Raw genomic sequence first — 27786 nt, forward strand, 5'->3', positions numbered from 1 at the left:
GCGGCAACGTGCACGCCTTGGAAGGAAGACGACACGAAGCAACACAGGTTCGATCCCCGGGTCAGCGCTTAGAAACCTCTGGGTGTTTAAGCGCGTTATAAATACGCAACTAAAAAAACAAACAATTCCTGTAACAGCGCCTTGATGCCTGTGGGCTGTGTGAGCACTTTAAAAATGTAAAATAAATAAATAAAAATTTGTGCTTGCACATGTGCTTTGACATTTCCTGCTACTTCAAGTCATCTACTGAGACTCTTACAGTGTTTTTTGGTGCTTACAGCCTTTTTCCCTGCTTTGTGGGTTTGCCTACTTGGAGTTCTCTGCGATTTGGTATTTTTGCCAGTCAAGGTGGGCTTTGATGGGGGTGGACCCTATTTACACGCAAGCTGGAACATGGAGACCAAGGGGTAGGGTGATCCTGTAGCCAGGTATACTTGAAGAAAGAAAGCTACATACCCCAGAGAAAGTTGTTCAGAAGGTGGCGGAGATGTGTAAGGGAGGGCCTTTTTTTGTTGGACAGTTGGCTTGGCCTACAGTGTTCCGGGCACTCTGACATTGTAATTGTGGGGTACTATGTACATGATGTGTTGTGCTGCTCAATGCCTGTTCCTGTGTTGCCTTTACCTTTCAGGTGTCAGGGGATTGGTGTGGTTTGACATGCTGGGGTGTTCACATGGGCAATGTTCACATGTGATGTGTACAGGGCACTGAGGGTCACTTGATTTCACATGCATAAATTGAGTGCATGTCCCTAATGACACACACAGTTGCACGATGATCCACCACAGGTACATCCACCCTTCCATGGCCACAGGTGCACACAGATTGCATTCTCATGCCCGCGGTGTCCATGCAGCACATGATCTATTTCCACTTGGGTACCCTGTGCATGCGTCATTTGGTGGTAGATTTCATTGGTTTTTTCATGTGATGCTCAAGGTGTATCTGCAGCACTATGGCTGATCAAAGTGCTGTGTGCTGAGCAGTGTGTTGCAGGAGACACACACGGGATTTTGCCATGCCCAATGCGCATGTGAACGGGCATTCAGTGTTGTGTTCATGCTACGACTGTTGGAAAGCATTTGTGTCTGACTTTGTATGTGTGGGAGGTTGTTGGTCAGTCATTTCATCTGATTCCATGTCCGACATCATTGTCTCATGCCATTTTTCATGTATGACATGTCACTTTGTATGTTATTGGTCATGGTTTGGCCTTTTCCTATTGCATGCAATGTCATGGTGTAGCAGACAAGGGTGATGTGGTTTGGGAGGGTTTGGGTGACATACCAGGGATTGTGATGGACTGTTTTGCAGGGGTGTGTGATACACACCTTGCATGTGTTCCTTTTGGTCACACAGGATTGGTTATGTTTAAGTAGATAGCGATGCACATAATGTAGCACTTCCGTGGCAATATTCTCAGGGTGGTAAGGTTATGACAGTTGACTGTCTCTTTGTCATCATCGATTGTCACCCAGTATGTGCCAGGACTGTGTGCACTCCGCAGGGGTGAGAGTTTAGGTGAAGAATATGGCCACAAGCTGGGTCCGGGCTGCCTCGCCCCGTCCCCTCCCATGGGCAGGGCCTGTGCCTGTGGTTGTGGATGTGGGGGCACCACCAGGTCCACCGGTACCTCCCGCAGTGTAGCAACATTGTGCAGGACACATGCTGCCACAATGATCCTGCACACTACTGGGGGTGCATATAGTAGATGCCCACCAGAGCGGACAAGGGAGCGGAAGCGTGACTTGAGCACTCCAAATGTGCGCTCCACTATGCCCCTGGTTGCAATATGGGCATCGTTGTATCTTACCTGGGGTGGTGTGGTGGGGTTCTGGATTGGCGTCATCATGTGGTTGCTCAGAGGGTAGGCACTGTCCCCTGGGGAGGTGATAATAGTTGAGATTAAAAGGGTTTGGGTATTTCTCTGTGTGTGACTTGCATGCATGTGCACAGGCATTTGTACTCACCTAGGAGCCATGTGTCGCCATGCTGCCCAGCTTGCAGGGCCTGGCTCAGGGCGGACAGTCTGTATATGAAACAGTCATGGGTGGAGCCAGGGTAGTTTGCATAGACAGAGGTGATGATTCCTTTAGCATTGCATACAACCTGCATGTTGATGGAATGCCAGTGCTTGCGGTTTCGATAGATGTGCTCAGTGGCCCTAGGTGGACGTAGGGCCACATGGGTGCAATCTATAGCACCGAGCACACCTGCGTGCAGTGGTGATTGCCAACACCTGTTGTAGGCAGAGACCCCACCCACTATGCCAGTAGTCCGCTGAAATTTCCCAGTGGCCAAAAAATGCAGGACATTGAGCCCCTTCTCCAAGGGGCTCAATGCTTGGGAGCCCAAGGTGGGGGATGTAAGGTCATCTTCCCAATCCCTGATGAGGTCTAGGATGATACGAGGTGGAAAGCTATACCTCACATAGACGTGGTTGTCAGGCATCCCAAAAAGGCTGGTCCGGGGAAAAAAAATGTGGGCCCTGGCTATTCTCCTCCTCCTGCGGTGTCCCACGATCAGTGCTGCGACAAATGGGGCATTCATCGTAGCTGTATATACGTGTTTGTTGTTTGCGTGCCCTTTTATACTGTGCACGGGGACGCTTCCGCCTGCCTTCGTGTGGCGGACGCGTTTACGCCTATGCGCGTCTTTTGCTGTGCACAGTTTTACCGTATTGGAATCCATGATTACGGGTTGTTCATGTGCGTGTGGGCGTTCTGTGTATTTCCCTGCAGTACTTCCCCAGTTACGCCTTCTTTTTCACGCATTGTTCCCCATTCCGCGTGTTACGCCCTGTGTCCTCCCCTTTTTGGTGTGTGCGCGGACGTTGTGCACTTTCCCTGTGTGCATCGCGCACAGCGTTTGGGATGTTGCAATGACAGGTGCGCCCGTGTGTGCCACGCACGGGTTTGGTGCACATCCCGAGACAAACACGCACAGGGACTTCCATGGATCGCTTCCTTTTTCACGCTTGCGCCTGCTTGTGCCAGCCTACGCCACTTTTTTCGGCGCACGTTTGTTCTATGACTCGGCCCCTTAATGTAGCAGGCAGTGGTGTTGTTTCAGTTGGGAGTCTTTCTAATGATATTGTCTATCTGTGTGCTTGAATAAAGATGCATGTGCGGATCCTGGCTGTGTGTTATTTTGTAATACAGTACAAAGCCTTTTTCCACAATTACACTGTTATTTCTCTGATCGTTTAATATGAAATGACACTTTTTTAGATAGTTGTATGTGTAAACAAAAATTTGGAGAGCAGACAGGTTTGCAAGTGACACTTGATGATAGCAGATGGGAGAAATAACAGTATGTTTATTTTACAGGTTATACAGGGTAAGTGTCAGTTATTCTGTTTATATGCATTCATACAAGAGCTATACATGTAATGTGCAGAAAATATTCATGCCTGTAGTTTGTGTTCATGCATGTGCATGTGGATGAATCTGCAAGTAGAATTCTTGGGGAGTTTTCTAGTAGTTGTTGCTGTAGGTCCTTTGCAGTCACAGCCCAATTGTACTGAGAGTGATCAAAAGTACATCTTAAGTGCTGATCTGTCATGATGGAGTTAGATGTAGAGCTCTTCCATGTGATTGGCAGATGGTTGTGTGACTGCTTAACAGTAGCCAATGAGGAAAGGGTGCAGAGTGAAGTGGAAAGGGTAGAAAGGCTGCCCCATTGTTATGTACTCCGTGGACACTGCAGCTATCCGCAGGCAGGGCATGCCACATACGGGACTTCTCAACATATCTGGCATGGAAACAGGTCTGTATGGATCAGCCAATCAGTTGTAGAGGTTGTGGTTTGTATTGAAAAAGGCTGTGTTGTGAAAATTGTAGAGGTGGAGAACGTCAGGGTGTTTGTGGTTGGAGATATGTTTGTGCATGGTTTGCAGCAGTATGCTAAAGGCAAGAATGTGGCTAACCATTTTGATATTTAGGGGCCGATTCATGGAACAAACGTGCGCCGAAAATCTACGCGCAAGCAGGCGCAAGCAGGCGCAAGCGGAAAAAAACAGGCGCACGCGCACGCGTGCGATTCATGGAAGTCCCTGCGCGTGTACACCCCGGGATGTGCGCCAAACCCGTGCATGGCACACAAGTCACTGCAACATCCCGAAAGGCGTGCGCGACGCGCACAGAGAAAGCGCACAAACTCGGCGCATACACCAGAAAGTGGGCGGGACACGGGGCGTAACGCGCGGAATGGGGAACAACGCGCGAAAATAAGGGCGTAACTGGGGATGTACTGCAGGGAAGCAGACGGAACGCCTACACGCACTCGAACCACACGTATTCATGGAATCGAATAGGGCAAAGCCACGCACAGCCAAAGACACGCACAAGCCGAAAAACGTCCGCCACACGAAGGCAGGCGGTAGCGTCCCTGCGCATTACAAAAGTGGCAACATACAGCAATTGGGCCTGTGCGAGCGGGCTACGTGTATTTCAGGGGTTCGCATGAACTTTTTCACGCGATCGGGCCTGGGGGAGCGGGCTACGTGTCTTTCAGGGGTTCGCGTGAAGTTTCTCACGCGATCGGGCCTGGGGGAGCGGGCTACGTGTATATCAGGGGTTCGCGTGAAGTTTTTCACGCGATCGGGCCTGGGGGAGCGGGTTACGTGTATTTCAGGGGTTCGCGTGAAGTTTCTCATGCGGTCGGGCCTGGTGGAGCGGGCTACGTGTATATCAGGGGTTCGCGTGAAGTTTTACACGCGATCGGGCCTAGGGGAGCGGGTTACGTGTATTTCAGGGGTTCGCGTGAAGTTTCTCACGCGATCAGGCCTGGGGGAGTGGGCTACGTGTATATCAGGGTTTCGCGTGAAGTTTTTCACGCGACCGGCCCTGGGGGAGCGGGTTACGTGTATTTCAGGGGTTCGCATGAAGTTTCACACGGGATCGGGCCTGGGGGAGCGGGCTATGTGTATTTCAGGGGTTTGCGTGAAGTTTCTCACGCGATCAGGCCTGTGCGAGCGGGGCACGTGTATTGCGGGGGTGCGCGGGAAGCAACACACGCGATCGAGCGGGGTACGTGTATTTCGGGGGCGCGCGGGAAGTGACACACGCGATTGAGCGGGGTACGTGTATTTCGGGGGTGCGCGGGAAGTTACACACGCGATTGAGCGGGGTACGTGCATATCGGGGGTGCGCGGGTAGTTACACACGCGATTGAACGGGGTACGTGTATTTCGGGGGTGCGCGGGTAGTTACACACGCGATTGAGCGGGGTACGTGTGTATATCGGGGGTGCGCGGGTAGTTACACACGCGATTGAGCGGGGTACGTGTATTTCGGGGGTGCGCAGGAAGTTACACACGCAAATGAGTGGGGTACGTGTATTTCAGGGGTGCGCGGGAAGTCACACACGCGATCTCATAAGGGTACGTGTATTCTGGGGTGCGGGGGAAGTATCCCACGCAACATTAGCAGGGTACGTGTATTCCAGGGGTGCGCGGGAAGTTCCACACGCAATTCCATCAGGGTACGTGTATTACAGGGGTGCGCGGGAAGTTCCACACGCGATATCATCAGGGTACGTGTATTTCAGGGTGCGGGGGAAGTATCCCACGCAACATCAGCAGGGTACGTGTATTCCAGGGGTGCGCGGGAAGTTCCACACGCAATTCCATCAGGGTACCTGTATTACAGGGGTGCGCGGGAAGTTCCACACGCGATATCATCAGGGTACGTGTATTTTGGGGTGCGGGGGAAGTATCCCACGCAACATCAGCAGGGTACGTGTATTCCAGGGGTGCACGGGAAGTTCCACACGCAATTCCATCAGGGTACGTGTATTACAGGGGTGCGCGGGAAGTTCCACACGCGATATCATCAGGGTACATGTATGACAGGGGTGCGCGGGGAGCAGCAAACGTGAATTGCACGTGTGGGTTCTCCCAGGTGTTCCCTCTACACCCTCCACGGCCCCTGCAGGTGGCTCACACCACAGGGGCCTACCCAGCACATGTCATGCAGGCACCCCATCCACCATGGCCATGCCCACCAGCCAACCCACATGTCAACTTGCACTACTGCCCACCAACGCATGTCCCCCTGCACCCCCAGCCACCAGGGGCACCCTCCACCAGGCCCCCACCCATGTCTCCCATCACCCCCACCACCCAGCACTGTGGGGCACCTGCCAGCAGGCCCCACCCATGTCTCCCGCCACCCCCACCCCCCAGCCACCAGGGGCAGCCTCCACCAGGCCCCCACCCATGTCTCCCACCACCCCCACCCCCCAGCAGTGCAGGGGCACCCACCACCAGGCCCCCACCCATGTCTCCCACCACCCCCACCCCCCAGCAGTGCAGGGGCAGCCTCCACCAGGCCCCCACCCATGTCTCCCACCACCCCAACCCCCCAGCACTGTGGGGCACCTGCCAGCAGGCCCCCACCCATGTCCAACTCATGTTCCCCACCCCCCCACCCCCCAGCACTGTGGGGCACCTGCCAGCAGGCCCCCACTCATATCCAACTCATGTACCCCTGCACCCCCACCCCCCAGCACTGTGGGGCACCTGCCAGCAGGCCCCCACCCATGTCCAACTCATGTTCCCCACCACCCCCACCCCCAGCCACCAGGGGCAGCCTCCACCAGGCCCCCACCCATGTCTCCCACCACCCCCACCCCCCAGCAGTGCAGGGGCACCCTCCACCAGGCCCCCACCCATATCTCCCACCACCCCCACCCCCCAGCAGTGTGGGGCACCTGCCAGCAGGCCCCACCCATGTCTCCCACCACCCCTACCCCCCAGCCACCAGGGGCAGCCTCCACCAGGCCCCCACTCATGTCTCCCATCACCCCCACCCCCCAGCACTGTGGGGCACCTGCCAGCAGGCCCCACCCATGTCTCCCACCACCCCCACCCCCCAGCCACGAGGGGCAGCCTCCACCAGGCCCCCACTCATGTCTCCCATCACCCCCACCCCCCAGCACTGTGGGGCACCTGCCAGCAGGCCCCACCCATGTCTCCCACCACCCCCACCCCACAGCCACCAGGGGCAGCCTCCACCAGGCCCCCACCCATGTCTCCCATCACCCCCAACCCCAGCAGTGCAGCGGCAGCCTCCAACATGCCCCCACTCATGTCTCCCATCACCCCCACCCCCCAGCCACCAGGGGCAGCCTCCACCAGTCCCCCACCCATGTCTCCCACCACCCCCACCCCCCAGCCACCAGGGGCAGCCTCCACCAGGCCCCCACCCATGTCTCCCACCACCCCCACCCCCCAGCACTGTGGGGCACCTGCCAGCAGGCCCCCACCCATGTCCAACTCATGTTCCCCACCACCCCCACCCCCAGAACGGTGGGGCACCTGCCAGTAGGCCCCCACTCATGTCCAACTCATGTACCCCTGCACCCCCACCCCCCAGCACTGTGGGGCACCTGCCAGCAGGCCCCCACCCATGTCTCCCACCACCCCCACCCCCCAGCCACCAGGGGCAGCCTCCCCCAGGCCCCCACCCATGTCTCCCACCACCCCCACCCCCCAGCAGTGCAGGGGCAGCCTCCACCAGGCCCCCACTCATGTCCAACTCATGTCTCCCATCACCCCCACCCCCAGCAGTGCAGGGGCAGCCTCCAACATGCCCCCACTCATGTCTTCCATCACCCCCACCCCCCAGCCACCAGGGGCAGCCTCCACCAGGCCCCCACCCATGTCTCCCACCACCCCCACCCCCCAGCAGTGCAGGGGCAGCCTCCACCAGGCCCCCACCCATGTCTCCCACCACCCCCACCCCCCAGCAGTGCAGGGGCACCCACCACCAGGCCCCCACCCATGTCTCCCACCACCCCCACCCCCCAGCAGTGCAGGGGCAGCCTCCACCAGGCCCCCACCCATATCTCCCACCACCCCCACCCACCAGCACTGTGGGGCACCTGCCAGCAGGCCCCACCCATGTCTCCCACCACCCCCCCCAGCCACCAGCGGCAGCCTCCACCAGGCCCCCACTCATGTCTCCCATCACCCCCACCCCCCAGCACTGTGGGGCACCTGCCAGCAGGCCCCACCCATGTCTCCCACCACCCCCACCCCCCAGCCACCAGGGGCAGCCTCCACCAGGCCCCCACTCATGTCTCCCATCACCCCCACCCCCCAGCACTGTGGGGCACCTGCCAGCAGGGCCCACCCATGTCTCCCACCACCCCCACCCTCCAGCCACCAGGGGCAGCCTCCACCAGGCCCCCACCCATGTCTCCCACCACCCCCATCCCCCAGCAGTGCTGGGGCAGCCTCCACCAGGCCCACACTCATGTCCAACTCATGTCTCCCACCACCCCCACCCCCCCAGCCACCAGGGGCAGCCTCCACCAGGCCCCCACCCATGTCTCCCACAACCCCCACCCCCCAGCAGGGCAGGGGCAGCCTCCAACATGCCCCCACTCATGTCTCCCATCACCCCCACCCCCCAGCCACCAGGGGCAGCCTCCACCAGGCCCCCACCCATGTCTCCCACCACCCCCACCCCCCAGCCACCAGGGGCAGCCTCCACCAGGCCCCCACCCATGTCTCCCACCACCCCCACCCCCCAGCAGTGCAGGGGCAGCCTCCACCAGGCCCCCACCCATGTGTACCACCACCCCCACCCCCCAGCACTGTGGGGCACCTGCCAGCAGGCCCCCACCCATGTCCAACTCATGTTCCCCACCACCCCCACCCCCCAGCACTGTGGGGCACCTGCCAGCAGGCCCCCACTCATGTCCAACTCATGTACCCCTGCACCCCCACCCCCCAGCACTGTGGGGCACCTGCCAGCAGGCCCCCACCCATGTCTCCCACCACCCCCACCCCCCAGCCACCAGGGGCAGCCTCCACCAGGCCCCCACCCATGTCTCCCACCACCCCCACCCCCCAGCAGTGCAGGGGCAGCCTCCACCAGGCCCCCACCCATGTCCAACTCATGTCTCCCATCACCCCCACCCCCAGCAGTGCAGGGACAGCCTCCAACATGCCCCCACTCATGTCTCCCATCACCCCCACCCCCCAGCCACCAGGGGCAGCCTCCACCAGGCCCCCACCCATGTTCCCAACCACCCCCACCCCCCAGCACTGTGGGGCACCTGCCAGCAGGCCCCCACCCATGTCAAACTCATGTTCCCCACCACCCCCCAGCACTGTGGGGCACCTGCCAGCAGGCCCCCACTCATGTCCAACTCATGTTCCCCACCACCCCCACCCCCCAGCAGTGCAGGGCACCCTCCACCAGGCCCTCGCCCATGTCCCATCCATGCCCCCCTGCACCTGGGTCCCACCAATCCCCAATCATGTCTGTAATGGCCATCCTCCCCTGCCAAAAGTCCCAACCAATTATCACATCCACCCACATATCAAAGGCAATTACATGTTACACACCCAATGTAAATAATGCAAATGAACACATGTCTGTCGCACACAATGGCTGCAAGTGAATGTTAAAACACCCAACATGACATGCATGAAAGCAATGTGATGATACGAAACATTGAAGGATGAAAACATAAATGTATTTAAAATCAACTTGAATGGAAATGAAATGAGAAAAACCACAAAGCAAAACAAACAAAAGAAGATGAAAAAAATCAAAAACACACAGCACAATCAAAATAAATGGTGTCCAAAGTCACAGTCAGAAAAGAAATCCAAGGGTAAATGATAAACAAAAACCATTGCTCCATGGCGATGAAAAAAATCCATAAAAAAGAAAACTCCATTGAAGAACTATTTACAAGATAATCCCGGGTCCATGAGCCCAACCAAATGAAACCTAACTATGACAACTAACTAAAAACTGAACTACATACAAAAACGTAGCGCATTGTCCAATAGCAACCAAATAAAAAAATAAATAAAGGAAACCTAACACTAACTATATAACTATATACAAAGGCGGCGGGCAAGTCCAGCGGCTCACTCCGTGGTGTTCTGGGCCAGGGCATCATCGAACTCCTGTTCGATGTCCCGGAGGCGGTCCTGTTCCATGGCCCCGAGGGTCTGCAGGGACGACGCTGTCTCCTCCTCCAACCCCCTGCGGATTGCCTCGAGGCACTCGGCCCGCCTCAGGGCCCTCCGCATGGAGTTCTCCGCCCTGACCATTGTGAGCCGCGCCTCTTCCGCCCGCCGCCGCTCCGCACCTATCTGCTGGCCCAACCGCGGCCACACAGAAGACACACCCCGTCCTGGGTCCACCTGCCCTCCGGCCGATGCCTGCCCCTCCGATGTCGAAGGCCCCGAGCCTTCATGGCTCCCACCATGTTGCTGCTGCTGCTGTGCCTCTGCCCATGCACTGCCTCCTGCTGCCTGCACATCCTCCGCCGGCTGGGGTGCAGTTGTTGATGTGGCCACCCCTGCTGGACGTCCGACTCCCGACTGTGGCAGGGATGCCTCCTCCACCAGCCTGGCCGCACCGTCAGAGGCAGCTCCACAGGGCACCCAGGTGACTGATGGGTGGGAAGATGGCACAGAGGACGACTGGCGCGTAGGGGGTCCAGTTGAGGAGGGGGTCGGAGCAAGCCCCATCAGACGGAGGAATCCGGCCTGGGTGACCTGTCCCAGCAGGCTGACGTGGTCAACGAGCCATTCGAGATGTCTCGCAGTCTCTTCATGAAAAGACTGCAGGTCACCTCGCATGGCCCGTTGACGCAATGCCACACCAGCCAGGACAGGCTCAACCCGGACCTGGATAGCCACGTCCGCAGGCAGAGGAAGGCCAGTTGACGTGAGCTCATCCCCTGCCTGAAAACGGGTCTGGACGTAGGCATCCCTGCTGGTGCAAGATGATGCAGGGACAGGATCGGGGACAGGATTGCACACAGGCACCTCCGCGGCGGCCTGTGCTGCCTCCTGTCCCTGGTCCTGCACTGCACCACTAGCACCAGTGGGATCCCCACCTCCAGACCCCGTCTCTGGTGCTTGCACAGCCTCCTCCTCCACCAAACCCCCCACCAACCTGGATGACTCCGTGCCATCTTCCCCTGTTGGGCCCTGTGGGGTCCCAGCTGCCCCTTCTGCTGCCGAGGAGTCCAACTCCAACCTCTGCCTCTTGGACCTCCCCCCGGCAGCTGTGGCCTGGGACGCGGCACCGGACTCCTCACTCCCCGACGAGATGACAACCTGGGAGGGGAGCCGGGCCTTGCGTCTCCGGCTGGCGGTCGGATCCCCGCCGCTGTGCTCCACAGCACCTTCTCCGCCCTCTTCATCAGTTGACGCTGCAGACAGGGAGAAACAAACCACAGGCATCAGGGCACTGTACAATGGACACATACACACATGACAGTTGTACATGAGTGGCATTGGCAAACCTCAGACATGTCATCACAATCCCCAACACACATGTCATTACAACTCGCACACATGAGCCATACCACAGCCATATCGCAACTGCCACCACCATCCATACACATACAACAGCATGAGCAGCTAAAAGTGAGCCAGACATCACATGCAACACAGGAAGTGCACCACACATGTACACACACCACCACACTTCCATGCATGTGTACACCTCTGCCAAGTTTCGCACTATTCAGACGGGCATCCATGTCACATCTGCCAATCAGGCTTCCACATACCGCTGTCACATGCATCCATGTTGCATCACTGTTGCACCCTTGTAAAATACACACACATGCACATGTACACAGTGCTGATACATGCAGCCGAAAACAACATACATGCGTGACATCACGGACATGTCTACTTACATACACATTCATCCAAACATGTGTGCCCACACAACTGCATATGGCATGCAAGCCTACACACACAAGCACCATCCATGTCTCACACATTACAGCCCTCGCATGTGTCAGCCCCACGGCCCTGTACACCCCCACCCATACTCGACCCCATACAAACAGATGTGCAACCTGCACACTACTGAATAATCACCACACGCACTGCTCACAATCAGGATGCATGTACACTCACCGCTCGACTCCAGACGGGTCTGCTTCTCAAGGACCTGGACGTGGAACGCTGGGGATATGCGTTCCAGGACCCTCATCTGTTCTTCCAACAAGTGGCCCCGGCGCCCCTTGGCATCCGCTGCCTTCAAGAGGCGCCGGGCCTTGTTCAGGGTCCTGGACCTGAAGTCCTCCCAGCGCTTCCTGATATGTTGTAAGTCGCGGACTGCCACCCCCTCCGCGTTAATGGCAGTCACGATGTCAGTCCAGATCCGAGTCCGTCCTTCCTTGTCGGCGCGGGAACTTCCGAAGAGGGCATCATACTGCCCCAGGACTTGCTCCACCAGGACACCAACTTTGGTGGCACTGAAGCTGGTGCCCCTCTGCCTCTCTGGCCGGGGGTTGTCAGTGGTCACAGATGGTGTTTGCCCTGACATGACAACCCCAGTGGCAGGAGTGGGTGGGCAACTGGGTCCTGGGGCTGGGCTGTGGAGCGATGGAATCCCAGTCGGGAGTCTTCGGTTCCAGCAGGGGTGGTCACAGCAACAGCACCCCTGGCTGATGTGCAGGCAGCAAATGGCAGGGCACGTGGGCAGCAGGCGGTCAGGCAGCAGCAGATGGCAGCTGGGAGCGTGCTCGGGGCTCTGGGGGGCAGTAGTTCGGCCTTCTGGGCAGGAGCGTGGTCTTCCGTGTGCTTACGCTTGACCAGCTTGATACGGAGTGATTTGGCACGTGAAAAATCTGCACGTCAGCGTGTAATTCGAGGAAAGGCCCTTAGCGCGTAAGCGCGTCTGCACGTATACGCATTTTCATTGGACAGATGGCCCCTCAAGCGCAATCGCCCCTGTGACGTGACGCGTACAGACGTGCCTGGGCATTTAAGCGCACGTGAAAAACTGCACGTCCGCGTGTAATACGAGGAAAGGGCCCATGCGCGTAAGCGCGCGTGAAAAACTGCACGTCCGCGTGTAATACGAGGAAAGGCCCTTAGCGCGTATGCACGGCAGCACGCATATGCGATTTCATTGGACCAAAGGCCCTTAGCGCGTGAGCGCGTCTGTGACGTGACGCGCGCTGGTGTTTCCCTCATTGCACGTGATGACAGAACACACGTGGATTTCCACCAATCACGTGTGAAAGTTCCCGGCACCCCGGAACACACGTACCCAGGCTAATCGCGTGTGGAACTTCCCGCGCACCCCAAAACACACGTACCCAGGCCAGTTGCGTGTACGCTCACTCCCCTCCGATCACACGCGATGACAATCGGACAGTATCCGAATACGGGAAACCCTCGCACGGCAAAAGACGTGCACAGGCGTCAACGCGTCTGCCACACGAAGGTAGGCGGAAGCGTCCCCGCGCACAGCATAAAAGTGCGCGCAAACAACAAACGCGTATATACAGCTACGATGAATGCCCCATTTGTCGCTGCACTGATCGTGGGACACCGCAGGAGGAGGAGAATAGCCAGGGCACGCATTTTCACACCACGGACAAGCCTTTTTGGGATGCCTGACGACCAGGTCTATGGCAGGTATAGGTTTCCACCCCATATCATCCTAGACCTGGTCAGGGAGTGGGAAGATGACCTCACATCCCCCACCCTTTGCTCCCAAGCATTGAGCCCCTTGGAGAAGCTGCTCAATGTCCTGCATTTTTTGGCCACTGGGTCATTTCAGCGGACCACTACCATAGTGGGGGGGGTCTCACAGGTCACGCAGTCACGCTGCCTACACCAGGTACTGGCAATCATGACAGCGCACCCCTCAGTTTGCAGGCACATATACATGCCCAGAACACCCGCAGAAAGGCAGGCCGTTGTCCTGGATTATTTCAGGGTGGCACACTTCCCCAAAGTGCTCGGTGCCATAGATTGCACCCATGTGGCCCTACGTCCACCTAGGGCCATTGAGCACATCTACCGAAACCGCAAGCACTGGCATTCCATCAATGTACAGGTGGTATGTGATGCAAAGGGAATCATCACCTCTATCTATGCAAACTACCCTGGCTCCACCCATGTCAGTTTCATATACAGAATGTCCACCCTGAGCCGGGCCCTGGAAGCTGGGCAGCATGGCGACACATGGCTCCTAGGTCAGTACAAATGCCCTTGCACATGCATGCAAGTCACACACAGACAAATATCCAAAACCTAATAATCTCAACTATTATCACCTCCCCAGGGGACAGTGCCTACCCTCTGAGCAACCACATGATGACGCCAATCCGGAACCCCACCACACCACCCCAGGTAAGATACAACGCCGCCCATATTGCAACCAGGGGCATAGTGGAGCGCACATTCGGAGTGCTCAAGTCACGTTTCCGCTCCCTTGACCGCTCTGGTGGGCAACTACTCTATGCACCACCAGTAGTGTGCAGGATCATTGTGGCAGCATGTGTCCTGCACAATGTTGCAACACGGCAGGGCGTCCCGGTGGACATGGTGGTGCCCCCACATCCCCAACCACAGGCACAGGTGCTGCCCATGGGAGGGGACAGGGCACGTGGCGAGGAAGCCCGGACCCAGCTTGTGGCCACATTTTTCACCTAAACTCCCACCCCTGCGGAGTGCACACAGGCCTGGCACATACCAGGTGACAATCGATGATGGCAATGAGACAGTTAACTGTCACAACCCTACCACCCTGAGAAAGTTGCCATGGAAGTGCCACATCGTCTGCATCCCTAGCTACTTAAACACAAGCTATCCTGTGTGACCAAAAGGCACACATATGACATATGACATGATATGGGCCATACACAAGTATTCCAAGGCGCAATGAGGCAGGGAGGGGGGAACAAGGGAACACAGAGAACGGTACTACTAGGCCAGGTGTCATTGGGATCGTGCAAGTGCAGGGGTAGGGGGAATGGGAAAAGTGCAAGGGGAAGGGTGGGGGGGAGTCCAGTACAGGGGAAGTAGCCCAAAAAAACAATACATAGGTCGCCTGGTGGCAACTACAAAGGTAAGTGAAGACAAGTGCTGGGAAGGGAGGGCTGTAGGGATAGAGAGACAGTACTGCAGTGCAGGGGTTGCCAGGGAGGCAGTGCAAGTGGAGAGTGGCTGGGCCAGGGATGGAGGTCGGTGAGAGTGGCCCAGTTGCAGCTCCTGTACAGTTCCAGTGGAGAATTCTGCAAGGGAGAGGCAGACAGTAAGCAGAAGCAAAGAGGAAGGTCTTGAGGTGCTTCCAGAACTGGAGATGATTCCCCTCAAGTTCAAGTCAGGCCGGAAGTCTGTTCCAGGGGGAGGGCCCTGCTGCGGAGAGAAATCTACCCCCAGCTAGTTGCTCTGAGAAGCGGATGACCCGGACATGCAAGGTGTGCATCACACACACCTGCAAACCAGGCCATGGCCATCACTGTCATGTCACTCAAACCCTCCCAAACATCAACATGACATGGCACGCAATACCCATACACCAACGCAGTAACGATAAGGTACACGTTGCCATGTCCTAAATGCACAGTGGCATCGGACACTGCTGCCTGACCCGGAATCAGATGAAATGACAGACCAACAACCTCCCACCCAAAATAAGTAATTTCCAAATGCATTACAACAGTCGTGGACGTAACATCACAATGAATGCCTGTCTACATGCACATTATGCATTGCAAAATCAACACTGCAGCTCATGTGTGCAGTGTCCTACCCCTGCATCACACTGCTCAGCGCACAGCACAGTGAACAGCCATTGTGTGTGATGCACACACTGAGCATCACATCTAAGTGACAGACCACGTCAAACATCAAATTAGGCATGTACTGGATCCATGATCGGTCACAGAACATGTGCTGCCGGGACACAGTGGGCACCAGAAGGCAAACAGTGTACACGTGGATATGCAAGGGTGGGAGTACATGTAGTGCATCAGAGTGCAAGTGTGTGGTTCTGCAAGGACATGCACTCCACATATGCATGTGCACTCAAGTGACCATCAGTGTTCCCTACACATCACATGTGAACATCCACCATGTGTACACCCCAGCATGTCAAACCACAACTATCCCCTCGCACCTGAAAGGAAAACACAACACATGAACAGGCATTGATCAGCAGAACACAACATGTACTTAGGATACCACCATTACTATGTCAGAGTTCCCATCACACTGCAGGGCAAGGCAACTATCAACAACAACCCCCCCCTCCCTCACAAATGACCATGACCCACTGAACAACTGCACCTGGGTCATGGAGCCTCCAAACCTCAATTCCACCTGGCCACAGGATCACCTTTACCCTTCGTCACCATCTCCCACCTTGTGTGTAAAAAGATGCCTGAACCCTCAGAATCCACACTCATTTCTAAAAATCACAAAATCCAAGGCATATAAATGAACCCGAACACTCTCCAGTAGATGACTTGACATAGCAGTACCTCACAAAGGCCAAGTACTACCACAATGATGCAACAACCAAAGTAGCACAGCAAAACAATGTCACGACAGGATGTGAGACATGTGTGGTACATGACATAGGATGATGCACCATGAATGGATGTGTACTCTCACAGGTCCCTAGTACAGGCGCGGGAGTGTCACAAAACAACCACCCCCACCATGTCCCGGGTGCCTGCAAGGTCAAACTCACACAGGCCCCTGAGACCCTGGTGGGGAATGAGGTTCAGGGATATGCAGTCGGGACAGGTGTTGACACACTGGATGACTGGAATGAGCGGCAGGAGAGGGGAGGAGGAATGACACATGAAACTAGGGAATGCACGAAAATGTACAACCTGCATGAACACATACACAATCCAAACAAACTTGGACATCATTGTCATGGCCTTCTGTAGTCCAGGCTCAGGAGTGGTACGAACCAACCACCCCCTCTAGGGTTTTGGCGCCTGCAAGTTCGGGGCTTACACAGGCATCCGCAACCCCAGTGGGGAAAGAGGGTCAGGGAATGTTGCTTGGATAGGCACGGGAAGCAGGAACACCGGGTAGAGGGTACAGGTTTCAAAATTGCATAGGATCACGGGTGATTAGGGAGAAAAAAACATACCAAATTGAACCACACATACATCCATGCATCAGTACACTCCCCAGCAAGCCTATGCAGAGCAGTTCGTAAGAAAAACAACAAGACACTTAGCTCTGGTTTTGAGTGCTGGCCTCCTGCCTGCGCACTCTCAGGTCCGGTTACAGGAGCACTGCAATGCTGCAAAGAGAGACACAGTGAACAACCTGTACGTGCCAATTGCACAAAAACACAACACCAAACATGCCCCATAGCAACAGACTACTCTACAAACAGACAATCTGTGGTTGATGCTTCGTACCCATATATAACATCACCCCTGTGACGGGTCATACACAGTCAATGCAGTAAGGCAGCCGCTGCTGGGTGCGTGGCAAATGGAACACCAATGTGTCACAATTCACACAACATGCAATATTCCCTGGGTAAGCAGACAGACCCATATAGCAAGCCATGACTACAGAGCAAATTGCGTACCACCATGACCGAAACAAAGTTGGCAGTGCATTTATCATGAAGTATGTGGAAAAGACATGCACTGCACCCGAGTATGTCCCTTGCTGTATGTCCCTGTGAGCTGCCCCTTTCCATGTCTCGGAAGGCTACATGGTTGATACAAGTGCCTCAATGGACCTTGGTGTACCGGAGGGTATGTGCCACTGCCCCTGCATGTGTCCCAGACAACCCTACTATCAGCAGCCATCAGTCCACAAACACATCTGAGCTGCATCGTGTGCTTCAACACCAATATTCGTCTAAGCTCACCCTCAGTGCTGTGACTAAGCCTGCATGTGCAACTCGCCTGGTGCAGGCTTTGCTGTGTCGTGGCCCCCCTGTGATGCTCACCTTGCCTGGAGTTCCTTGGAACATGTCAGCAGTTCTAGGATGTGGGTCTGCAATCACTGTGCCTCTGCTTCTGCACACATGTGCATGTGGGCACCAACAAACGGGTCCAGAATTCCGTCATCCAATGGGCCATGTCTGCTGGCAAAGGTGCTCTGGAGGCTCATCCCCCTGCAGAAAGGGCATGAAATACATGATTAATGCTTCAAAGTCATCTGTGTGTGTCTCATCAGGCATCTCATTACTTGACCATGTCAGAGAGTCACATCACAAATCACACCATCAGTCCGTCTTTCACCTCCAAAGTGTGGAACACTATCTACAGCATGAATTGCAACAAGCACATGTACAGGAAAGATATGAAACATACTACATAATGCATAGCAATCAATGTCCACATTAATCATGACACACCCCATCTAGCAAAAGCTGAACAGTGGACAATGACACCTAAATCATCCCCACTAGGGGTGTCAACACAAGTCACACAGCACCAGACATGCCACAGATATGACAGTCCAAAGCCCTTGTGTAAAATGCTGTAACACCGAAACATCCTTGCGAGCCCATGGATAAGGGAGGCAGGAGTGGCATATGTGAGTCAAGGAACCCAAGCAGCAAACACATACACAAGACAACCATGAAGGGTCCAGCTGGAACAGACAGTGGATGCCTTCAAAAGCCACAAAGCACCGCACCGTCACATGAAAGCACAATAGACTAGCAATTTTAAACTAAATCAACTATTAACTAATTACACTAACTATGGAAAACCTACATTACCTATTTAAACTAACTATCAAACAGAAACTTAACTAACTAAACTAAAAGAAAAATCAAAAATGGCCACATACGACCCGGGGGGGAGGGGAGGCACCCAGGAGGGGGGAGGTACAGGGTGCTGCTCAACATCCACATGCGATGATGCTGAGCCAAAAAAAAATCCTCCATGGGCTCAACGCCTGCACAGCACGACCTATGTGGGAGATAGATGGTCGTCCGAGTCTGGCTCATCCTGGAAAGGAGGACATGGCACAGTAGCCTAGCCACGCCTAGCCACAGCTTGCCCCTCGTCAGCAGCAAGTCTGCCGGACGGGTGAGCCTGGTTCTGTGTGGCGATGTGACGTAGATCTGCATGCAGAACCACCCGTGATACACGTGCTTCCTCTTGCAAGGTAGCACGTGTAACACGGAGTTCCTCCTGCAAGGCCTGGCTGGACAACCGCTGCACCTCCCGGCAAGCCTGTAGCTCAGCCGAGATGGTACGCTCAAGCTGTGCAAACCTCTCCTCTGCCTGCTGCCTCTGGGACATCATAAGGACACCCAGAGTGGATCTGAGGGAAGCATACTCCTCCCTCAGGGCATCCATGTGCGCCTCTGCGTGAGCAGCAATTGCTTGACGCAGAGATGACATTTCAGCCTGGCGTGTCCTGTCTGAGGCCGCCATGCCCAGCCTGAGCGAGCGGGCCATGGACCATGCCGCCTGCTGCTGGAGAAGCACCTGCCTAGCAGTGGGGAGCACAGATCGGGCCACACGCTCCATGCTCTCAGCGATGTTCTCCATTGCTGCCCCCTGCCGTTCGGAATTGGCAGTCATGTCTTGCTCCCACTCAGTATACAGCGGTTGCGCGCGGCGACCGCGTTGCTGGGCTTGACCCCTGTAGGACCCAAGGACCGGGGGTCCTCGCTGTGTTGGCACCGCCTGCGGCTGCACGACTACATGCCCCCGTTGACGTGATGTCCCAGGGACATCAGTGACTGGTGTGGAGGATGACCCTGAGTCCCGATCCACCACGGGCGGAGGAACCAAGACTGTCTGATCCCTCAGTGCAGGTGTCGCAGACAGAGGAGTGTCCACATCAGAATAACTCACCCCTGACACATGGACTTGATGCTCATCCAACTCAACATGGACGTCAGAGTCGTCATCAAGGCTGGACTCATAGGCAGCCAGAGACAAGATGGACTGCAGCACTTGGGGGTTTTCGTGGCCTACCACCCCACGACCCCCACTAGTGCCGGGTTGATGTGGCGTTACCAACCCTGTGTCTGGCATGACAACACCATCCTCTGCCTCCATTGCGTCATCACCTGAAAAATAGAGAGAAAAAGGTCAATACACATGTCAGAAGCACACGACACACACACACCGACAGCAAAGGCATCCGGCAGACATGTGACACACAACATATGACCTGGCATGCATGCTGGGTATAATTTGAATAGCTTCTGTGATCAGACCTGTTGAAAGGTGGCAGTTTCCATGGAAGTGGGTCTATGCAGTGCAGAAAATGTGTACGCCACTCACTACCTACATGTACAAGCACTACATGGTGTGTGCCAGGAAATGTGAAGGCAGTGCAATGTCAAATTCAGACTTCACCTGCATTGTGCATTCAATGTGTACCATGTCTAGAAGCCAAGCACCCCTCCACCCCAGTACCAAAGCAGGGATGCCTAGCATGGTATCAAAAGGCTGACCATACACCTGTGTATTGACAGGCAGTGTTGACTGGCATCAACAGCTTAATGTGATTCAAATTCCAACACTGCAAATGATGCTGGGACAGTGGGCAGGACACATGATGGAAACTCTGGAGGCCGCCCACGTGTGAAGAAGACACAACAAGAGTTGGACAGAGTCATTGGCCATTGAACAGGCTGAGGCCTGTGAGCCACACAGATTGTCAGAGCCTAAACATGTGTGTAACGCAGGACTGAGGCACAGTTGACATGGGAAGGCTGATGACATGGCAGGCAATGTATGTAACCAAGGACTAATATTACAGTGATCATCCAGTCAAGGACACATAGGGGCATGCGTGCAATGCACATGGAGCATGAATGGGCACTCATGTCCCTGCGGGACATCTGACCCATGCACAGTACAAGTGAGATACCCTGCATCGAGTACTAAGGCTGTACCACACGGCATATGTCTGGCAGATTCTACGCTGGAAGTTAGCATCTACACAGGACACATGAACAAGAAACTACACATTGGCAAGATTGAAGCAGACCAGTGCAAAGGTGGAACTGGGGTGCAGAGTGGTGGAGGAGGGGCAAGGGAGCATGCCTACATGGAGTCCCGCATGCAGGCAGAGGAGACATGCATGACGGTAGCATTGCATTACTTACACATCAGAACCATGTACACATCACATGTAGCAGCAATCATGCACAACACATCCCACAAGTGAAACACACACGTCCTCAACAAACATGCATCAACACTCACTGGACTGGGAATCAAAGTCCAGCTTCTCTCCCACTCCTTCGACCAATTCAGGTGGTATGAACTCCGCAACGAGAGCCTCATGCGGAGTGAGTTCTTCCTCCTCTGGTGCAGGCCCACCGCCACCAGAGTCAAGTTGTAATTTGAGGCACGCTTGGCCTTAGTACTTCGCTTGATGTCATTCCAACGCTTTTTGCACTCCTGCGCCGTGCGCACCTCATGGCCGAATTAACGGACATGTTCCGCAACATGCTTCCAGTGGGTGTCACGTTGGGCAGCCGTGGTCTGACTATTGGCACCCACTAGCATGTCACGGCTGTGGCCCCGCACGTAGTCCACGAGGAAGTCCAGTTCCTGCTTACAGAAAGGCTTCTTCCTCGACGTGCAGGAGGTCGTGGCTGTGTGTGGGGTCCCAGCCTGTGCTGCAGGTGCAACCTTCCTCCTCTTGGACTGTGGCGCAGACCCTGGCTGGCTAATGCCGCCCTGACCAGTATGGCCAGTGGGTTCGGTGGATTGAGCCAAGGGAGTGGCAGGTGGAGGGATGACCAAAGGCCTGACTTGTGTCAGTGGCAGCTGGGTGCCCACTAATGGACCCTGCACAGCAACATCAGCTGTGGCAGGGTCGTTGGCCGCAACGGTCCTGGTTGGCAGACTCACAACCGGGGTGCTGTTGGGTGCATCTGCCCCTGCACTTGCCAACACCCGGCTGTTCGGGGCAGCAGATGACATGACTGCCCCAGGGACACATGTCTTGGTCTGAGCAGCCCGGCCTGCCCCTATGGTTTCCCCCCTGGCCTGTTGGAGATCTACCAAGGGCTCTTCAAGTGCCAACGCAGCCTGCGCTGGCAGACCCTGAGCCTGGGTGGCGGTGTCCACAGCTGCACCTGCAGCTACCACTACCCTTGGGCCCGTGGCAGTCGATGGAACGGACTGCCGGGTCATATGGGTGCCAGTGCCAGATGCAGGAGCTGCATCCCCCGGAACCACAGGGGGTGGTGGCATGGCTGCACCGACACATGGCACAACATTGTGCTCAAGTGGCGCACCCCTGCCTCTTCCCCCTCTGTGGCTGCCCTGGACAACCTGGAGTCCCCCTACTCCATGGTCACCACGGCCACGTCCCCGACCACGCCCGCCACGAGGAGTACGCCCAGCTGAGGCGCCCCTCACCTTTGGTGGCCTCCCAACCATGGCACAGATGTAGTAGTGCTAGCACAGATGGAGTGGTGCCAATGGGAGGTGTACACCACAATTGACCTGGGCAATTGGGGTGAAGGGGGTGGGAAGCAAGATGTTAACAGCCCCCCTGCACCTGCAAGGCTGTATGTGACCCCGGTGATGTGGTGACGGGCCACGCAATGCTAAGGCACCCCAAAACTGCAGTAAAACCGTGCACGCAACCCTGCAGCATACGTGCGTGGATTCAACCTCCCGCAGTACACGGTGGTACCCAGTAACACGAATAACGCGTACGCGTGGGACACGCAGGCTACTATGACATCGAAAATGGGTGCGATACACAGGGGCACCCGCAGTGGGAAAAAGAGCGTGTGCGACTCACCGTCTGACTAGCGCGATGCAGAAAAACACGCGTAGCCAATACCCCCACCAAAAGAAGAGATACGTCCTTGATAGCTGTGAAGTTGTGATGGCCCGTGAAACAACAGGAAGCAGCAACACACGTCGGTCTCCACGAAAGGCACGTACAGCGAACTGCTGGGCCCGCTCACCTTTAACCCGTGCTGAGGGAAACGCACGCGCGCGTCACGTCACTTACGCGCATGGGCCCTTTCCTCGTATTACACGCGGACGTGCAGTTTCCACGCGCGCTTACACGCATGGCCCTTTCCTCGTATTACACGTGGACGTGCAGTTTCCACGCGCGCTTACGCGCATGGCCCTTTCCTCGTATTACACGCGGACGTGCAGTTTTCCACGCGCGCTTACGCGCATGGGCCCTTTCCTCGTATTACACGCGGACGTGCAGTTTTTCACGCGCGCTGATATGCCCAGGCACGTCTGTACGCGTCACGTCACAGGGGCGATTGTGCTTGAGGGGCCTTCTGTCCAATGAAAATGCATATGCGTGCAGACGCGCTTACGCGCTAAGGGCCTTTCCTCGAATTACACGCTGACGTGCAGATTTTTCACGTGCCAAATCACTCCGTATCAAGCTGGCCACGCGTAAGCACACGGAAGACCACGCTCCTGCCAAGAAGGCCGAACTACTGCCCCCCAGAACCCCGAGCACGCTCCCACCTGCCATCTGCTGCTGCCTGACTGCCTGCTGCCCACGTGCACTGCCATTTGCTGCCTGCACATCAGCCAGGTGCTGTTGCTGTGACCACCCCTGCTGGAACCGAAGACTCCCGACTGGGATTCCATCGCTCCACAGCCCAGCCCCAGGACCCAGTTGCCCACCCACTCCTGCCTCTGGGGTTGTCATGTCGGGGCAAACACCATCTGTGTCCACTGACAACCCCCGGCCAGAGAGGCAGAGGGGCACCAGCTTCAGTGCCACCGAAGTTGGTGTCCTGGTGGAGCAAGTCCTGGGGCAGTATGATGCCCTCTTCGTAAGTTCCTGCGCCGACAAGGAAGGACGGACTCGGATCTATACTGACATCGTGACTGCCATCAACGCGGAGGGGGTGGCAGTCCGCGACTTACAACATGTCAGGAAGCGCTGGGAGGACTTCAGGTCCAGGACCCTGAACAAGGCCCGGCGCCTCTTGAAGGCAGCGGATGCCAAGGGGCGCCGGGGCCACTTGTCGGAAGAACAGATGAGGGTCCTGGAACGCATATCCCCAGCGCTCCACGTCCAGGTCCTTGAGAAGCAGACCCGTCTGGAGTCGAGCGGTGAGTGTACATGCATCCTGATTGTGAGCAGTGCGTGTGTTGATTATTCAGTAGTGTGCAGGTTGCACATCTGTTTGTATGGGGTCGAGTATGGGTGGGGGTGTACAGGGCCATGGGGCTGACACATGCGAGGGCTGTAATGTGTGAGACATGGATGGTGCTTGTGTGTGTAGGCTTGCATGCCATATGCAGTTGTGTGGGCACACATGTTTGGATGAATGTGTATGTAAGTAGACATGTCCGTGATGTCACACATGTATGTTGTTTTCGGCTGCATGTATCAGCACTGTGTACATGTGCATGTGTGTGTATTTGACAAGGGTGCAACAGTGATGCAACATGGATGCATGTGACAGCGGTATGTGGAAGCCTGATTGGCAGATGTGACATGGATGCCCGTCTGAACAGTGCGACACTTGGCAGAGGTGTACACATGCATGCAAGTGTGGTGGTGTGTGTACATGTGTGGTGCACTTCCTGTGTTGCATGTGATGTCTGGCTCACCTTTGGCTGCTCATGCTGTTGTATGTGTATGGATGGTGGTGGTAGTTGCGATATGGCTGTGGTATGGCTCATGTGTGCGAGTTGTAATGACATGTGTGTTGGGGATTGTGATGACATGTCTGAGGTTTGCCAATGCCACTCATGTACAACTGTCATGTGTGTATGTGTCCATTGTACAGTGCCCTGATGCCTGTGTTTTTTTCTCCCTGTCTGCAGCGTCAACTGATGAAGAGGGCGGAGAAGGTGCTGTGGAGCACAGCGGCAGGGATCCGACCGCCAGCCGGAGACGCAAGGCCCGGCTCCCCTCCCAGGTTGTCATCTCGTTGGGGAGTGAGTAGTCCGGTGCCGCGTCCCAGGCCGCAGCTGCCGGGGGGAGGTCCAAGAGGGGGAGGTTGGAGTTGGACTCCTTGGCAGCAGAAGGGGCAGCTGGGACCCCACAGGGCCCAACAGGGGAAGATGGCACGGAGTCATCCAGGTTGGTGGGGGGTTTGGTGGAGGAGGAGGCCGTGCAAGCACCAGAGACGGGGTCTGGAGGTGGGGATCCCACTGGTGCTAGTGGTGCAGTGCAGGACCAGGGACAGGAGGCAGCACAGGCCGCCCGGAGGTGCCTGTGTGCAATCCTGTCCCCGATCCTGTCCCTGCATCATCTTGCACCAGCAGGGATGCCTACGTCCAGACCCGTTTTCAGGCAGGGGATGAGCTCACGTCAACTGGCCTTCCTCTGCCTGCGGACGTGGCTATCCAGGTCCGGGTTGAGCCTGTCCTGGCTGGTGTGGCGTTGCGTCAACGGGCCATGCGAGGTGACCTGCAGTCTTTTCATGAAGAGACTGCGAGTCATCTCGAATGGCTCGTTGACCACGTCAGCCTGCTGGGACAGGTCACCCAGGCCGGATTCCTCCGTCTGATGGGGCTTGCTCCGACCCCCTCCTCAACTGGACCCCCTACGCGCCAGTCGTCCTCTGTGCCATCTTCCCACCCATCAGTCACCTGGGTGCCCTGTGGAGCTGCCTCTGACGGTGCGGCCAGGCTGGTGGAGGAGGCATCCCTGCCACAGTCGGGAGTCGGACGTCCAGCAGGGGTGGCCACATCAACAACTGCACCCCAGCCGGTGGAGGATGTGCAGGCAGCAGGAGGCAGTGCACGGGCAGAGGCACAGCAGCAGCAGCAACGTGGTGGGAGCCATGAAGGCTCGGGGCCTTCGACATCGGAGGGGCAGGCATTGGCCGGAGGGCAGGAGGACCCAGGACAGAGAGTGTCTTCCGTGTGGCAGCGGTTGGGCCACGCCATAGATGCGGAGCGGCAGCGGGCGGAAGAGGCACGGCTCGCAATGGTCAGGGCGGAGAACTCCATGCGGAGGGCCCTGAGGCGGGCCGAGTGCCTCGAGGCAATCCGCAGGGGTTTGGAGGTGGAGAAGTCGGCGGCCCTGCGGAACCTCGGGGCCATGGAGGAGGACCGCCTCCGGGACATTGAGGAGGAGTTCGATGATGCCCTGGCCCGGAACATCCACATGTGAGCCGTGAAACTAGCCCGCTGCCCTTGTACATAGTTTCTAGGTAGTGTTAGGTTTCATTTTTGTTTTTATTTTATTTGGACCTTTCAGACATTGGCCACATTTTTGTATATAGTTTATTTTATTAGTTAGTGTAGTTAGATAGGTTTCCTTTATTTTGTTGGGATAATGGACCCTGGATTGTTCCCATGTACATAGTTGACAGATGGATTGTATTTTTTTTTCTATTTTTGACCATGGAGCAATGGCTTTCTTTTTTATTTCCCATTGGATTTTGTTTTGTATACATTGACTTTGGACATTACTTTGGATTTTTATTTTTGGTTTTGCTTTTTTTGACGGACATGCTTCTTTTCATTTTTGTACATTCACGTTTCTGTTTCTTCATTTTTTATTCTATTGATGTTTCCTTTAATACATATTATTTTTGGTGAACTTCAATGTGTGGTATCTCATTGGTTTCATGCATTTCATGATATGTGTTTTGAGATTCACTGACACCCATTGGGTGTATGTGAGGGAAATGTGTTTGTTTCGGAACTTGCAATTGGTGTTCTGTGATGTAATTGCAAATTATGAGTGGGTGGATGCAATACTCGGGTGGGTGTTTTGCATTTGGAGGCTGGCCATAGGGACCAGGGATCTAGATTGTGATGACATGTTGGCTGGGGAACATGAGTTGCACATGGGTGGGGGCCTGCTGGCAGGTGCCCCACAGTGCTGGGGGGTGGGGGTGGTGGGGAACATGAGTTGGACATGGGTGGGGGCCTGTTGGCAGGTGCCCCACAGTGCTGGGGGGTGGGGGTGCAGGGGTACATGAGTTGGACATGAGTGGGGGCCTGCTGGCAGGTGCCCCACAGTGCTGGGGGGTGGGGGTGGTGGGGAACATGAGTTGGACATGGGTGGGGGCCTGCTGGCAGGTGCCCCACAGTGCTGGGGGGTGGGGGTGGTGGGAGACATGGGCGGGGGCCTGGTGGAGGCTGCCCCTGGTGGCTGGGGGATGGGGGTGGTGGGAGACATGGGTGGGGGCCTGATGGAGTCTGCCCCTGGTGGCTGGGGAATGGGGGTGGTGGGAGACATGGGTGGGGGCCTGGTGGAGTCTGCCCCTGGTGGCTGGGGGATGGGGGTGGTGGGGAACATGAGTTGGACATGGGTGGGGGCCTGCTGGCAGGTGCCCCACAGTGCTGGGTGGCAGGTGCCCCACAGTGCTGGGGGGTGGGGGTGGTGGGAGACATGGGTGGGGGCCTGGTGGAGCCTGCCCCTGGTGGCTGGGGGGTGGGGGTGGTGGGAGACATGGGTGAGGGCCTGGTGGAGGCTGCCCCTGGTGGCTGGGGGGTGGGGGTGGTGGGAGACATGGGTGGGGGCCTGGTGGTGGGTGCCCCTGCACTGCTGGGGGGTGGGGGGGTGGGAGACATGGGTGGGGGCCTGGTGGAGGCTTCCCCTGGTGGCTGGGGGGTGGGGGTGGTGGGAGACATGGGTGGGGGCCTTGTGGTGGGTGCCCCTGCACTGCTGGGGGGTGGGGGTGGTGGGAGACATGGGTGGGGGCCTGGTGGAGGCTGCCCCTGGTGGCTGGGGGGTGGGGGTCGTGGGAGACATGGGTGGGGGCCTGGTGGTGGGTGCCCCTGCACTGCTGGGGGGTGGAGGGGTGGGAGACATGGGTGGGGGCCTGGTGGAGGCTGCCCCTCGTGGCTGGGGGGTGGGGGTGGTGGGAGACATGGGTAGGGGCCTGGTGGAGGCTGCCCCTGGTGGCTGGGGGGTCGGGGGGGTGGGAGACATGGGGGGGCAGGTGGAGGCTGCCCCTGGTGGCTGGGGGGTGGGGGTGGTGGGAGACATGGGTGGGGGCCTGGTGGAGGCTGCCCCTGGTGGCTGGGGGATGGGGGTGGTGGGAGACATGGGTGGGGGCCTGGTGGAGGCTGCCCCTGGAGGCTGGGGGATGGGGGTGGTGGGAGACATGG

This window comes from Ambystoma mexicanum, chromosome 6q, assembly GCF_040938575.1.
Source record: "Ambystoma mexicanum isolate Mex_15411 chromosome 6q, UKY_AmexF1_1, whole genome shotgun sequence".
Lineage (NCBI taxonomy): Eukaryota > Metazoa > Chordata > Amphibia > Caudata > Ambystomatidae > Ambystoma > Ambystoma mexicanum.